General features: G+C 39.0%; 1 protein-coding gene across 1 annotated transcript in view; it reads left to right on the plus strand.

Annotated features, from left to right (window-relative positions):
* Positions 1 to 15239, plus strand: part of SNX30 (sorting nexin family member 30) — a 196851-nt gene that overhangs the window by 92479 nt on the left and 89133 nt on the right. The gene's annotated exons all lie outside the window — the stretch shown is intronic.

Consider the following 15239-nt stretch of genomic DNA (forward strand, 5'->3'; position numbering starts at 1 on the left):
CTCATTTGTTTACTTCTAGTCTATGCTCTGTGAGAGGTAGGAGATAGCCCTTGAGTCCCAGTCCTTTGCAGCCATGATTGGTCACTTCATAGCTCAGAGTTCTGAAAGTGCTTCAGTATTGTTTACTTTTTCACTTTCGTGCTCATGACAGAAATTACTCTCCTGATTCTTTTTACTTTGCTGTCTGTCAATTTGTACAGAGGAAGAGCTATTTGGAATGAATTTTTTTCTATTATTTAATTTTTTCACATTTACAGGTAAAAGCAATTTTAATATTTGTTTTCTAAAATTTTGAATTTCCCTCCTTTTCCCACTCCCTGAAAAGTCATGCAGTAAGATAAAAATTATACATATGCAGTTGTGCAAAACATTTCCATATTAGTCATATTGTAAAAGAAAATATAATCCCCCCTAAAAAAAAAACAAGAAAAATAAAGTAAAAAAGTGAGCTTCAATTTGCTTTCAGACTCTATTACATCTTTTTCTGGAGACAGATAATATCTTTCATTGCAGAGTCCTTCATAAGTGTTTTGGATCATTCTGTTGCTGAGAACAGCTGAGTCATTCACAGTTGCTCATCATATAATATTTCTACTTTTATGTCTAATGTTCTCCTGGTGCTGCTGCATTAGTTCATATAAGTCTTAACAGGTTTTTCTGAAGTCATTCTGCATATCATTTCTTATAGTTAATAATATTCCTTTATAATCATATATCACAACTAGTGTAGCCATTTCCCAGTTGATGGGAAATTTTCCATTTCTTTGCCTCCAGTCAAAAAACATAGGTCCTTTTTCTTTTTTTTCTTTTTGGAATACATATTACTGGGTCAAAGAGTATTTAGACAATCGATAGTGATTTAGAAATGAGTCAGAAATGCTAACTATAAATTTCATCAGAAATGCTGCTGTAAAAATTGTTTCCCATTTTTTCTACATCTCTTCTGATCTTGGTTACATTGATTTTATTTGCATAAAAACTTTTAAAAGCCAATGCAACCAAGATTAGAAAGAATACAGAAAGCTGAGAGACAGTTGTTATGGCTAGCATTTCTGTTAAAATGCTTTGTTTGTATTCCAAAGAAATCATGAAAAAAAGAATATGTATAAACATATATTGCATTGCTTACCCTCTCAGGGAGGGACAGGGGAAGGAGGAATTTGGAGAGACAGAATTTGGAATTTAAAACAAAATTTTTAAAAATGTTTAAAAATGTTTAACATGTAATTGATAAAAATATTTAATATTTAAAAAGTGATAGAGAAAATGTCAATAATGCATGTTGAACTTAAAATGTGGGAAAAAATAAATATATACAAGAGTTTAGTGATTTCTTGCATATAATTCTTTAATATAGGGCCATGTTAAAGCAGATAAATTACTGGACCTGCAGTCAGGAAGTTCAAATCCAGGAAGTGGAAATAGCATTGTTTTAATTTTAATTGTCTTTATATTAGTGATTTGTAATTTTTTAATATGACTTTTAATAATTAAGATGTATCCATTTCATTTATCAATTTTATTGGCATATTATCAGCAAAATGATTTCTAATAATATCCTTTATTCCTATTTCTTGAGAATTACCCCTTTTCTCTTTTATTTTCCTCACTCTTTTGAAAGTCAGTTAGCTACTGGTTTATCTGTTTTGTAATTTTTAAAAACCTGGCTTCCGGTTTTATTTGGGCTTTTTTTTTTTTTTTGAGTTTCCTTTGAATGTTGTTAATCTTTGCTTTAATTTTAGATGTTCTAAATTCGAGTTCAACTTGGCATTTTTGGTTAATTACTTCACTCCAGTTGAATTTTTATTTACCCAATTAACTGATTTGTTCTCTTTCATTGGTGAAAGTATTTAGAGTTAGAAATTTTCATAAATTTTCCCCTAAAGACTGTATTCCTATAATATTTATGAAGCAATTAGGTTGTTCAGTATATAGAGCACTGGCTCTGAAGTCAGGAAGACCTAAGTTCAAACCCAGCCTCAGAATCAAATAAGTTATGTGACCCTGGGCAAATCACTTAACCTCTATTTGCTTTAATCCACTGGAGAAGGATGGTAAACCTGTCCAATATCTTTGCCAAGAAAATCCCATGTTGGAATTATAAAAAGTTGGACACAGCTGAACAACAAGAAATAATATATATTCTATATATTGTTATGCATTGATGTCTTATAATTTCTTTAATGGTACAGAGGTTTTAATGCAGTACAGAGAGTGAAGTACAGTTTATAGCCTGTAAAGGCTTTAGTAAGAAAGATGTAATTAAAAGTAGTGGAATCACTTAAAGGACCTGTAGTACCTGTACTTGTTCTTCATTTTAACTTCACACTGGTGGGCAGAGCAGTAACAAACAGTAGCTCTACTTTCTGATGGTCAGCATAGTAAGTGGTCATGTTTCTTTCTGCCTACCTATGCTTAATAATAACCTCAACTTATACAAGTTATTTTTGATGAATTTTCATATTTTTGTGCTAAGTTGGAAATTTCCTCCAAGTTCATGTGACTTAATATCTCTCTCTCTCTCTCTCTCCTGGCATTCATTCAGTCCAATTTCTAGTTTTCTACATAGAACAGATCCTAAGGGTTTTAACTTTGACCTTTAGATTTTAAGCTGATTTAGAGCCTGAGTCAATCTTTCTTCTTGCAATGACTTCCTCTCTGCTACACATCGTATCCCACAAGGCTACAAAATTCATATTCTTTTTTTTTTCAAAATTCATATTCTCATATTTGATCTTTTTTTCTTTTAAATTTATTTTTTATTCTCATTTTGTACAAATGTTTTTTTACATTAATAAAATATTCTTGTTTACAAGTAAACAAAATACCCCTCCTCCCCCATGAATATAGATAGACTTGTTTGGGTGAAAAAAGTAAAGGGGAGAGAAAAAAATTAAAATAAAAAATAATAGTAATAATTGTAGGTATGGCCAGGTGGCGCAATGGACGAGGCACCAGCCCTGGAGCCATGAACACCCGAGTCCATATCCAGCCTCGTAAACCCAACAATCACCCAGCCGTGTGACATGCAAGCCACCCGATCCCCACTGCCCTGCAAAAACAAAAAAAAAAAGAAAGGAAAAAAGACCCAAAATAAAATAAAATAGTAATAATAGTAGGGGTGGCTTGGTGGCAGACAGAGGATTGGCCCTTGAGCCAGGAGTACCTGGGTCCAAATCCGGCCCCAGACACCCAAAGATGACCCTGCTATGTGGCCCCAGGCAGGTCATCCAGCCCCACTTGCCCTGCACCCTCCCCCAAATAATAATAACAAAAAATGTGCTTCAGTCTTTGTTCCAACACCAACAACTCTGTCATGGGTGGATCTCATTCTTTATGATAAGTCCATCACAAAAGTTATTTCCATATTTTTCCACCATTGCCATTGCTGATTGCAACTCCCTCCTTTCTTATTTCTCCACTACCATGTACTCTATTTTCTCTCTCCTTTCACTATGACTCTGCTGTAGGGTCGCTGAGTGGTGCAGCAGACAGATCCCTAGTCCTGGGGCCAAGAAGCCCTGAGCCCCCATACCACCCCTTAGGCCCAGAATCCACCAGGCCCTGTGGTCCTGGGCAGGCGTTCCATTCCCAGACCCCTGCAAGAAGTAAGAAAGAAAATGTGTTATATCTGGCCACTCTCCCCCCATAGTCCATCTTCTCCTCCTTTATTCACATCCCCACCCCTTCCCCCTGCTCCCCCCTCCTTCTTACTCCAGATGTCTATACCTCATTGAGTATATTTGCTGTTTTCTCTCCTAGCCATCTCTGATGAGAGCAAAGTTTCCCTCATTCCCCCTTGCCTCCCCCCTTCCATATCATTGCAATAGCTCATTGTAATAAAAAAAAAATCTTATGTGAAATATCATGGACTATTCCCCTTCTCCTTTTTCTTTCTCCCATTCCATTTCCCTTTTTTGCTATTGACTCTATTTTTACACCATATTTTATCTTCAAATTCAGCTTTCTCCTGTGCTTCAACTATAAAAGCTCTCTCTACCTGCTCTATTAACTGAGAAGGTTCATATGAGTATTATCAGTGTCATTTTTCTATGCAGGAATACATGCAGTTCATCCTCATTAAGTCCCTCATATTTCCCCCCTCTCCTCCAATCTCCATGCTTCACCTGAGTCCTGTATCTGAAGATCAAACCTTCTGTTCAGCTCTGGCCATTCCAAAAGGAACCTTTGAAATTCCCCTGGTTCATTGAAAGTCCATCTTTTTCCCTGGAAGAGGACATTCAGCCTTGCTGGGTAGTTCATTCTTGGCTGCATTCTAAGCTCTCTTGCCTTCCGGTATATTGTATTCCAAGCCCTACGAGCTTCCAATGTAGCTGCTGCTAAGTCCTGTGTGATCCTGACTGCAGCTCCTCAATATTTGAACTGTGTCCTTCTGGCTGCTTATAATATTTTCTCTTTGACTTGGGAGTTCTGGAACTTGGCTATAATATTCCTAGGGGTTGGGTTTTTGGGATCTCTTTCTCTGGGGGATCAGTGAATTCTCTCCATTTCTATTTTGCCCTTTGCTTCTAGAATATCAGGGCAATTTTCCTGTAGTAATTCTTTGAAAATGATGTCAAGGCTCTTTTCCTGATAATGAATTTCAGGTATTCCAATAATTTTTAAATTATCTTTCCTAAGTCTGTTTTCCATATCAGTTGTTTTTTCAATGAGATATTTCACATTTTCTTCTAATTTTTCATTTTTTTTTGTTTTGAAGTATTGATTCCTGATTTCTGTTAAATTCATCAATCTCCCTGAATTCTATTCTTTGTCTGAAGGATTTGTTCTCCTCAGAGAGTTTTCTTATCTCTTTTTCCATCTGGTCAGTTTTGCTTTTTAAAGCATTCTTCTCCTCAATAATTTTTTGAACTGTATTATCCATTTGACCTCAGCTGGTTTTTAGCATGCTATTTTCTTCAGCATTTTTTTTTAGATTTCCTTGACTAAGCTGCTGACTTCATTTTCATGTTTTTCCTGCATCTCTCTCATTTCTTTTCTCAGTTTTTCTTCTAACTCCTTCATTTTATTTTTAAAGTCTTTTTTGAGCTCTGTCATAGCCTGAGCCCAATTTCTGTTTTTCTTGGAGTCTTTAGATGCAGGAGCTTGTGCTTCCTCATCTTCAGACTGAGTATTTTGGTCCTTCTTGGGCTCATTTGCAAAATATTTCTCAATAGTCTTCTTTTTGTTTCTCTGCTTGCTCATTTTCCCAGCCTGGGCCTGGTTTGGGGTGTTTCTTGAGCTTTTGGGACACTCCCACAAAGGTCTCAGTGTGTGAGGCTCTGTCCTCCCTCCTGGTCTGTGAATGATCATAAGCACCTCCCTCTGCCACAGGGCTGGGGGGGGGGGCTGCTGTTCTATGGGGGGGGCCTAGACTGTGATCAGGATCTGAATGTGGTCAGAGCCCCAGAGTCCTGTTCCAGAGGCAGAGGACAGAGCTCTGCAGTTTCTCTTCACTCCCCTCCCTCAGCTCAATGGGCTCATGCCCTGGGGGCTCCTGCTTACCAACTCTGCCTGCTTTTGTTTCCTGGATCAGGGCTGGGGAAAGACCAAGCTGCTTGCTGTGTGCCCTGAGGGCTGGGCTCCAGGTGCTCGCTCTGGCAGAGGTCCCCCACTGTTCTCCCACTTTGTGCCCAGTGCTCCTCGGGGTGCAGCTCAGGAGACTCCCCTCTGCTGTGAGCTGAGACTCCCAGCGCCCTGGGGCTGCCTCCGGGCTCTGGCGGGCCACCCCTCTGGCGTGCCGCCTCTCCAATCCCAGGGAGCAGAGCCTTTCTGCTCTTTTCCAGGTTACCTTGAGTAGGAGAACTGCCTCACTGGTACCCTTTGTGGGTTCTGTCTCTCCAAAGTTTAGTTAGAGTCCTTAGCTGATGAATTTTATCAGAGAGCTCCTAAGACTGGATCCCTTCTTGTTGCCATCTTGGCTCTGCCCCCATTAATCAGAATTCTTACATTTTCCAAAGTTCTTTGTTTTTACAACATTTCTGTTATTGTATAAAATTTATCCTTGTTCTACTCAGTTCTTTCTTACAAGTCTTCTCAGGTTTCTCTGAAACTTTTTATCGTTTCTTATGATACATTTGTATTTCATTATATACATGAATCTTTTTGTTCAGGAATTCTTGCATTCCCAAATTGATCAACACCCATTTAATTTCCAGTTCTTTGTCACTACTAAAAGAGATGCTATGAATATTTTGGTACATTTGGGTCTGCTATCTCATTCTTTGATTTCTTTGGGATATATATACAACTGGTAGTAGGAATGCCAGGTCAAAGGGGAATGCACAGTTGAATAACATTTTGGGCATAGATCCACATTGGTTTCCAGAATAGTTGGACTAATTCATAGTTCTACCAACAATTCATCAATGTGACTGCTTTCTCACCACTACTACAATTTTTATCATTTTCCTTTATTGTCAACTTTGCTAATCTTGTGGGTGTGAGTTGGATTGCATTTCTCTAATTAATAGTAATTGGTAACTTTTTTCATATGGCTATTGATAGCTTAGATGTCTTCTTCTGAAAAATGACCTGTTCTTATTCTTTTGACCATTTATAAATTGAGGAATGGTTTTTTTCAATTAGAATCAATCACTTATATTTCTTGAAATTGAGACCCTTACCTGAGAAACTTTAATGCAAAGATATTCCCCCTTGGTTATAAGGTTTCCTTCCAATTTTAGTGCATTGATTCTGCACAAAACCTTTTAAATTTTATAAAAATCAAAATTCTTCATTTTATCTTCTATGTTCAAATCTATCCTCATTTGGTCATCCATAGCTCTGAAAGGTAACATCTTCTTTTTCCCTCTAATTGTTTATAACATGTCCATTTATGTCTCAATCATATATCCATTTGGAGACAATTGGCTTTTATAAATAGGTATTTACTGAAAAGGTATAACAAGAACAAAAATACAAAAACAATTCCAGAGGCAACCTTCCACTTGTACCACCTCTATGTGTAGGGAGAATGGACTTAAATGTATACTAATTGCTACCAAGTATCTACTCTCATCATGAACTCTTCCAAATGTGGCATAAGCAGTGTACAGTTACTTGTGGCAAGGCATTTTGCATCAATATACCCCTGGTCTAGGTTCACTTGGCTTGCTTCTCAGTAATTTGACTGTCATTAAACTGTGGCATGGATTCTGTTCTTGGTTCTCTAGAAATTGATCTTTTAAACTCTTGAAGCTCCCAACTTTGCTGCCACATCCAATATTCCTTAATTTAAGAGTTGAAAAGAACAGACACAAGGAGAACAGAAGCAATGACTAATGAACTATGTGGCAGCATCCTAAGACCTCTTTGCCTTCTTGGAGTAATGAAGTGAGGGAAGGAAGGAGAAAATGAGGTTTAGAGATGATAGAAAAGAGAAAGTATACCCAAGGTCATCTGGTAGAGAGTCAGAAGCAGTATTTGAGCTCATATTCTCTGACTCCACAACCATATTATCTTTCTTTTCTATTACATGACTTCGCCATAGTTTCCTAATCTATAAAAATAAGGGTATAGGCTAGATTAAGGCAGTTGGGTGCAGTGGATAAAGCACTGACCTTGAACTCAGGAATATAGGAATTCGAATTCAGCCTCAGTCACTTGACACTATCTGTGTGATCCTGGGCAAGCCACTTAACCCTGATTGCCTTTCATCCAGTGCCATCTCCTGAATCATATCTGACCAATGGATCCAGATGTTCTGGAGGAAAGAGTAAAACTGGTGACTTAGGCCAGCACCCTATCACTCAAATCCAGTTCATCTGCTTGTCATGGCATCACCTCCCTGATGTCATGGTCTTCTTTGAGAATGAAGGACAAACGTAGGCTAGATTAGGGACTCAACCTTTTGTAGAAATTTCATGCAGTATTTGGACCCCATTTCAGTATGCTTTTATGTGCAAAAAATAAAATACAAATGGCTATAAAGAAAATCAGAAGTTATTGAAAATAAAGATAATTTTTTTCCCATTCAAGTTCATGGATTTCTTGAGATCTATCCAGAGACCCTTTGAAAGTCTGTGGATGCCAGGCTTGGAAACTTGGAACCAGATAATTTCTTTTTTTAGAAAAGATTTAATTTTTCCACTTTTTTTCACCCCAGCTATATTTAAAAGCAAGTTTCAACATTTACTTTCAACCCCTTAAGTTTCAAATTCTCTCCCTCCCTTCCTCCTTTCAGTGAGCAAGCCAGGTACTTGGTATATGCTAAAAATATGTAGCCATGAAACACATTACTATAATAGTCATGTTGTAAAAATAAATATAATATTCTTCCCCCCCCATAAAGAAAGAGAAACCTCAAAAAAATAAAGTGGGAGGAAAATGAGTGTGCTTCAGTGTGTAGTCAGATACCATCAGCTCTTTCTCTGGAGTGGATAACATTCAGAGAAATTGCTTCAGTATTTTCCCCATAGTTCTACTGCTAGCTGTATTTTCCTCCATCCTATTCCCTACCCTCCATTTATTCTCTTCTTTCTCTCCTATCACCCAGTCTTTACTCAAAAGTGTGTTATATTCTGACTATCCTCTCCCATGACCTTCCCTCTCTTCTATCACCTATATGTCCCCTCCCTTCCCCCTATCTCCTTTGGAAAGCCTCTACTGTTTTTCTCTAGTGTAAGATAGATTTCTATCCCCAATTGAGTGTGTATGTTATTTCCTCTCTGAACTGTTTCTGATGAGAGTAATCACTGACTCATTTACGCTCACCTTCTTCCTCTTCCATTCCATTGAAAAAGCTTTTTCCTTGCCTCTTTTATGTAAAATAGTTTACCCCACTCTACCTCTCCTTTCCCTATCTCCCTATATTCCTTTCCTGACAATTAACTCCATCTTTTTAATATATTTTTTTATATATACTACCTTCAAATTTAGCTTTCTCCTGTGTTCCTTCTAATTGCCCTAATAAATTAGAAAGTTCATACGAGTCATCAACATCATCTTCTCATGTAGGAATACATGCAGTTCAACATCATTAAATCTCTGAGTTTGCCCTTCCCATCTGTCCTCTCAATGCTTCACCTGAGTCCTGTCCTTGAAGATCAAGCTTTCTGTTCATTTCTACAGGAAAGTTTGAAAGTCTATTTCATTGACTATCCATCTTTTCCCCTGAAAGAAGATATTCAGTTTTGCTGGATAGTTGATTATTGGTTGTAATCCAAGCTTTTCTGCCTTCTGGAATATCATATTCCAAGTTCTATGAACCCTTAATGTAGAAGCTGCTAAATCTTGTGTTAATTCGCCCTCTAGCTCTATGGTATTTCAATTGGTTCTTTCTGGCTGCTTGCAATATTTTCTCCTTGACTTGGTAGTTTTGAAATTTGACTATAATATTAGTGACATTTTTCGTTTTGGGATCCCTTTCAGGAGGTGATTGATGGAATCTTTCCATTTCTATTTTACCTTGTGCTTCTAGAATATCAGGGCAGTTTTCAGGTATTATTTCCTGGAAAATGATTTTGCGTTGGTAATGATCCAATAACTTTTAAATGATCTCTCCTGGACCTGTTTTCCAGGTCAGTTCATTTTCCAATGAGATATTTCATATTTTGTTCTAATTTTTCATTCTTTTTGGTTTTGCTTTATTGTTTCTTGATTTCTTGATTTCTTACCTTCATTCTACATTTGAAGGAATTATTTTCTTCAGAGAGCTTTTGTATCTCCTTTTCTATCTGACCAATTCTGCTTTTTATGGCCTTCTTCTCCTCATTGGACTTTTGGGCTGCTTTTTCTATTAGACCCAAACTGGTTTTTAAGATGTTATTTTCTTAAGAATTTTTTTATAATTCTTTCACCAAGCTGCTAATTTGGTTTTCATGATTTTCTGCATTGCTTTCATTTCTCTTCCCAATTTTTCCTCTACCTCTCTTACTTGATTTTCAGAATCTTTTTGGAGTTCTTCCTGGGCTGAGATGGATACAGAAGTTTTAATTATGTCATCTTCTGAGTGTATATTTTGATCCTCCATAGGACCAAAGTAATTGTCTATAGTCAGATTTTTTTCTCTGTTATTTACTCATTTCCTCAGCCTGTGACATGATTTTAACTCTTTATTAAGGTGGGACTCGGCTTCCAGGATGGAAGACACACTTCCCAAGCTTTTGAGGGTTTTTGCAACTGTTTTCAGGAACACCCCCCAGGGCCCTCAATTCTCCAAGTTCTTAATGAGAGACTCTGACTACTCTCCTGACCTGTGCTCTAGTCTATTAATGACCGTAAGCACTGCTTTCTGCCCTGGAATTGTGAGGAGAGTCCCTGCTCTGTTATGACAATAAAGCTTCTTTTCCTGAAACTGGGGACTGCAACCTGGATCTGAGTATGGGGAAAGCAACAGAGTCCTGCCTTAGGGATAGCAAAGAGACCTCTGCAATCTCCCCTGCCCCCTTACGATCAGCGATCAGCGAGTTGAGCACTCTGGAAGCAGCTTCCAGGTTGCTCCCTACTGAGGGGCTCCCCAGACCTGCTCCTGATTCCTGGGCTGGGTCTGCACTGAGGCCTTGCTGGACTGGGCTCTCCTCTTGTTCTTGTGTTGGCAGAGTTTTCCTGCTGAGCTTCCCAATTGTCCTTGACAAACTTTGGGCTGAGAGGTCTGGAAACTGCCACCACTTCAATGGACCCTTAGGCTATTCCTGAATGGCTGGAGTTAGTTACCTCCAGCATAGCTGGGCTGCTCTGGGGGCCCTTACTAACAAATCCTTCCTGATCTGTCTGGGGCTGGAAAATTATTTGACTCAGTCTTTTGTGGGTTTTGCCACTCTAGAATTTGGTTAGAATCAGGAAACTCTGCCATCTTGACTCTGCCCCCAATTAGATAATTTCAAAGCTACCTTTCAGTTCTAAAAATATTGTGCTGGGGGCGGAGCCAAGATGGTGACAAGAGAGGATGTCTAAATTTTCAAGAGACAGAAGCCACAGGGGTACCCAGTGAGGCAGTTCTCCAACTCAAGGTAACCTGGAAAAGAGCAGAAAGGCTCTGCTCCCTGGGGTTGGAGGGGCAGCCCGCCAGAGGGGTGGCCTGCCAGAGTGAAAGAACTTCAGCCTCCTGGAGGCAGCCCCAGAGCACTGGGAGCTGCTGTGGGGGAGTTTCCTGACTTATGCCCCAGGGAGCACCAGGCACAGATTGGGGGAACAGTGGGGGGACCTCTGCCAGAGCGAGCACATGAATCCCAGTCCTCAGGGCACACAGTGAGCAGTGTGGCCACAGCAGCCTAGATCCAGGAACAGGAAGCAGAAGCAGGTAAGCAGAAGCCCCCAGGGCATGAGTGCAGAGCCTAGGGAGGGAGCAGAGAGAGAATGCTGAGCCCTGCCCTCTGTCCCTGGAACAGGACTCTGGGGTTCTACCACATTCAGATCCTGATCACAGTCTAGGCCCCCCCATAGAACAGCAGGCCCCACCCACCTCAGCCCCGTGGCAGAGGGGCGTGCTTATGGTCATTCACAGACCAGGAGGGAGGACAGAGCCTCACACACTGAGATCCTTGTGGGAGTGTCCAAAAAGCTCAGGAAGCACCCCAAAACCAGGCTGAGGCTGGGAAAATGAGTAAGCAGAGAAAAAAAGAGAAACACCATTGAGAAATAATTTGCCTGTGATACCAAGAAGGATCAAAACACTCGATCTGAAGATGAGGAAGCACAAGCTCCTGCATCTAAAGACTCCAAGAAAAACAGAAATTGGGATCAGGTTATGACAGAGCTCAAAAAAGACTGAAAATCAAATGAGGGAAATAGAAGAAAAATTGGGAAAAGAAATGAGAGAGATGCAGGAAAAACATGAAAATGAAGTCAGCAGCTTAGTCAAGGAGATCCAAAAAAAAATGCTGAAGAAAATAGCATGCTAAAAAACAGCTTAGGTCAAATGGATAAAACAGTTCAAAAAGTTATTGGGGAGAAGAATGCTTTAAAAAGTAGACTTGGCCAGATGGAAAAGGAGATAAGAAAGCTCTCTGAGGAAAACAAATCCTTCAGACAAAGAATAGAATTCAGGGAGATTGCTGAATTTATGAGAAATCAGGACACAATACTTCAAAACCAAAAGAATGAAAAATTAGAAGAAAATTTGAAACATCTCATTGAAAAAACAACTGATATGGAAAACAGATTTAGGAAAGATAATTTAAAAATTATTGGAATACTTGAAAGTCATGATCAGGAAAAGAGCCTTGACATCATTTTCAAAGAATTACTACAGGAAAATTGCCCTGATATCCTAGAAGCAGAGGGCAAAATAGAAATGGAGAGAATCCACCAATCTCCCCAAGACAGAGATCCAAAAAAAACAACCCCCAGGAATATTATAGCCAAGTTCCAGAACTCCCAAGTCAAAGAGAAAATATTACAAGCAGCCAGAAGGACACAATTCAAATATCATGGAACTGCAATCAGGATCTCACAGGACTTAGCAGCAACTACATTAAAAGTTCATAGGGCTTGGAATATAATATACCAGAAGGCAAAAGAGCTTTGAATGCAACCAAGAATGAACTACCCAGCAAATCTGAATGTCCTCTTCCAGGGAAAAAAGAGGGACTTTCAATGAACTAGGGGAATTTCAAATGTTCCTGTTGGAATGGCCAGAGCTGAACAGGAGGTTTGATCTTCAAATACAGTACTCAGGTGAAGCATAGTGATTGGAGGAGAGGGGAAAATATGAGGGACTTAATGATGATAAACTGCATGTATTCTGGCATAAAAATAATTATATTGACAATACTCATAGGAAATTTCTCAGTTAACAGAACAGGTAGAAGCACAGGAGAAAGCTGAATTTGAAGATAAAATGTGGTATAAAAATGGAGTCAATAGAAAAAAAAAAGGAAATGTAATGGGAGAAAGAAAAAGGAGAGGGAGAATGGGCCAAGATATTTCTTTTATTACAATGTGCTATTGCAATCATATGGAAGGGGTGAAGGCAAGGGGGAATGAGGGAATCTGCTCTCATCAGAGGTGGCTAGGAGAGGAAACAGCATATATACTCAATGGGGCATAGACATCTGGAGTAAGAAGGAGAAGGGGGGACAAGGGGAAGGGGGGAAATGTGAATGATGGAGGAGAGGATGGGCCATGGGAGGAGAATGGTCAGATATATCACATTTTCTTTTTTTACTTCTTGCAAGGGGCTGGGATTGGATGACCTGTCCAGGACTATAGGGCCAGGTGGATGCTGGGCCTAAGGGGTAGTATGAGGGCTCGCGGCCTCTTGACCCCAGGGCCAGGGATCTGTCTGCTGCGCCACTCAGCTACTCTACAGCAGAGTCAGAGTGAAAGGAGAGAGAAAATATAGTACATGGTAGTGGAGAAATAAGAAAGGAGGGAGTTGCAATCAGCAATGGCAATAGTGGAAAAATATGGAAGTAACTTTTGTGATGGACTTACCACAAAGAATGTGATCCACCTGCAACAGAGTTGGTGGCGTTGGAACACAGAATGAAGCACATTTTTTATTATCATTATTATTTTTTTTTGGGGGGGGGTTGCAGGGCAAATTGGGCTGGGTGGCCTGCCGGGGGCCACATAACAGGGTGATCATAGGGTGTCTGAGGCTGGATTTGGACCCGGGTGCTCCTGGCTCAAGGGCCAGTGCTCTGGCCACCACCTGGCCGCCCCTACTATTATTACTATTTTATTTTATTTTGGGTCTTTTTTTCTTCTTTTTTTGGTTTTTGCAGGGCAGTGGCAACCCCATGTCACACAGCTGGGTGATAGTTGAGTGTATGGGGCTGGATTTGGGCTCGGGTGCTCCTGGCTCCAGGGATGGTACTCTGTGCACTGAGCCACCTGGACATTCCTACAATTATTACTATTATTTTTTTTATTTTAATTTTTTTCTCTCCCCTTTACTTTATCACTCAAGTGAGTCTATATTTTTATATGGGGGTACTTTGTTTACTCTTAAACAACAATATTTTATTAATTTATAAAAAAAATTGTACAAAATGAGAATAAATATTAAATAAAAAAATATTGTGCTGTTTTAGGGAAAGCAGTAGATACTAAATACCATCATTACTGAAGTTGAAACAACTTTTATATAGTTATCAAAAGTACATTATCTAAACTAGTTTCAAATAGTAATTAATTCCCTGTAACTTGAAGAAAAGAGCATAATCATTCTGCTAAAACTCAATATAAGCATGCCCTGAAAGCAAAATCATTCATTAAAAAACCATAGAACTTATGGGGGAAATGAGGTTTAGGAGGGCTCCCTCTAAAACTTCATCAGTGACACAGAAAAGAAGACACCTAATTTTAAAAAGTTCACTTTTACACATTATACATAAATATTACAATAAATAGTGACAGTGCGGGCAGCTTGAATTCTGGCTTCCCATGATCTAGAATTGCAAACTCTCAGATAAATTGAGCAGGCTTTGTGGGTGTCTGAGGCCTTTTCATAAGGTGAAGTGAGTGGTTTCAAATCTGCCTTCCTCTGCCTATAGTTCCTCCATCACCAGAGGATATACAGTAAATATGGTGCTTTACTTTAAAGAAAACTTAATTTATTTGTGGAAGAAGGTTTAGAAGGGCTGCAGCTTGTATGTTATTGTAGAGTGGTAGAGTTTTCTGCATTTTAGCGATTTCTTAGGGATGAAATCTGAAGTAAGTTAAATTTTTGTTATGCTCAGTGTTCCCTAACATATCAATAATGTTGCAACAATTTTTTTTGAAACAAGTATTAATTTCTAGATCATTGCCAAGGCTTCATTGATAGTTTGTGATAAACCAATCACCTTATTCTTATCTCAGGAGTTATCAAGTTAGTTCAAAAGTAGGAATGTCAATTTAAAAATGTTCTTTGAGCCTCTCCATGTGTAAAGCATCAGGAAAGATATGAGGATGAGTAGGAAGTGGTCCTTGCTTTCTAGAAGCTTGTAGACTTATATACAAATTAATATAATAAAAGGTGTGACGTGAAAATATTTAAAAGATACTATGTTTGAAGGGGGTTTTGCTCAGAGTGGCAAGCATTATATAATACACATTGTGCTAAGCATTTACAAATATATTATTTTATTATATTTTAACTCTGACCCTTACAACTCCTTGTGAGATAGGTGTCATTAGGATCCTCATTTTACAGTAGAGGAACCTGAGGCAGAGTTACTTGTCCAAGGTCATACAACTAGTAAGTAACTGAGGCCACACATATGAACTCAGGTCTTCCTGATTCCAGACCCAGCACCCTATCATAATGAATTGTGGAGGAGGCAGAAGAGATTGGCATTTGAACTATGCCT

Source organism: Macrotis lagotis, chromosome X (assembly GCF_037893015.1).
Source record: "Macrotis lagotis isolate mMagLag1 chromosome X, bilby.v1.9.chrom.fasta, whole genome shotgun sequence".
Taxonomy (NCBI): Eukaryota; Metazoa; Chordata; class Mammalia; order Peramelemorphia; family Peramelidae; genus Macrotis; species Macrotis lagotis.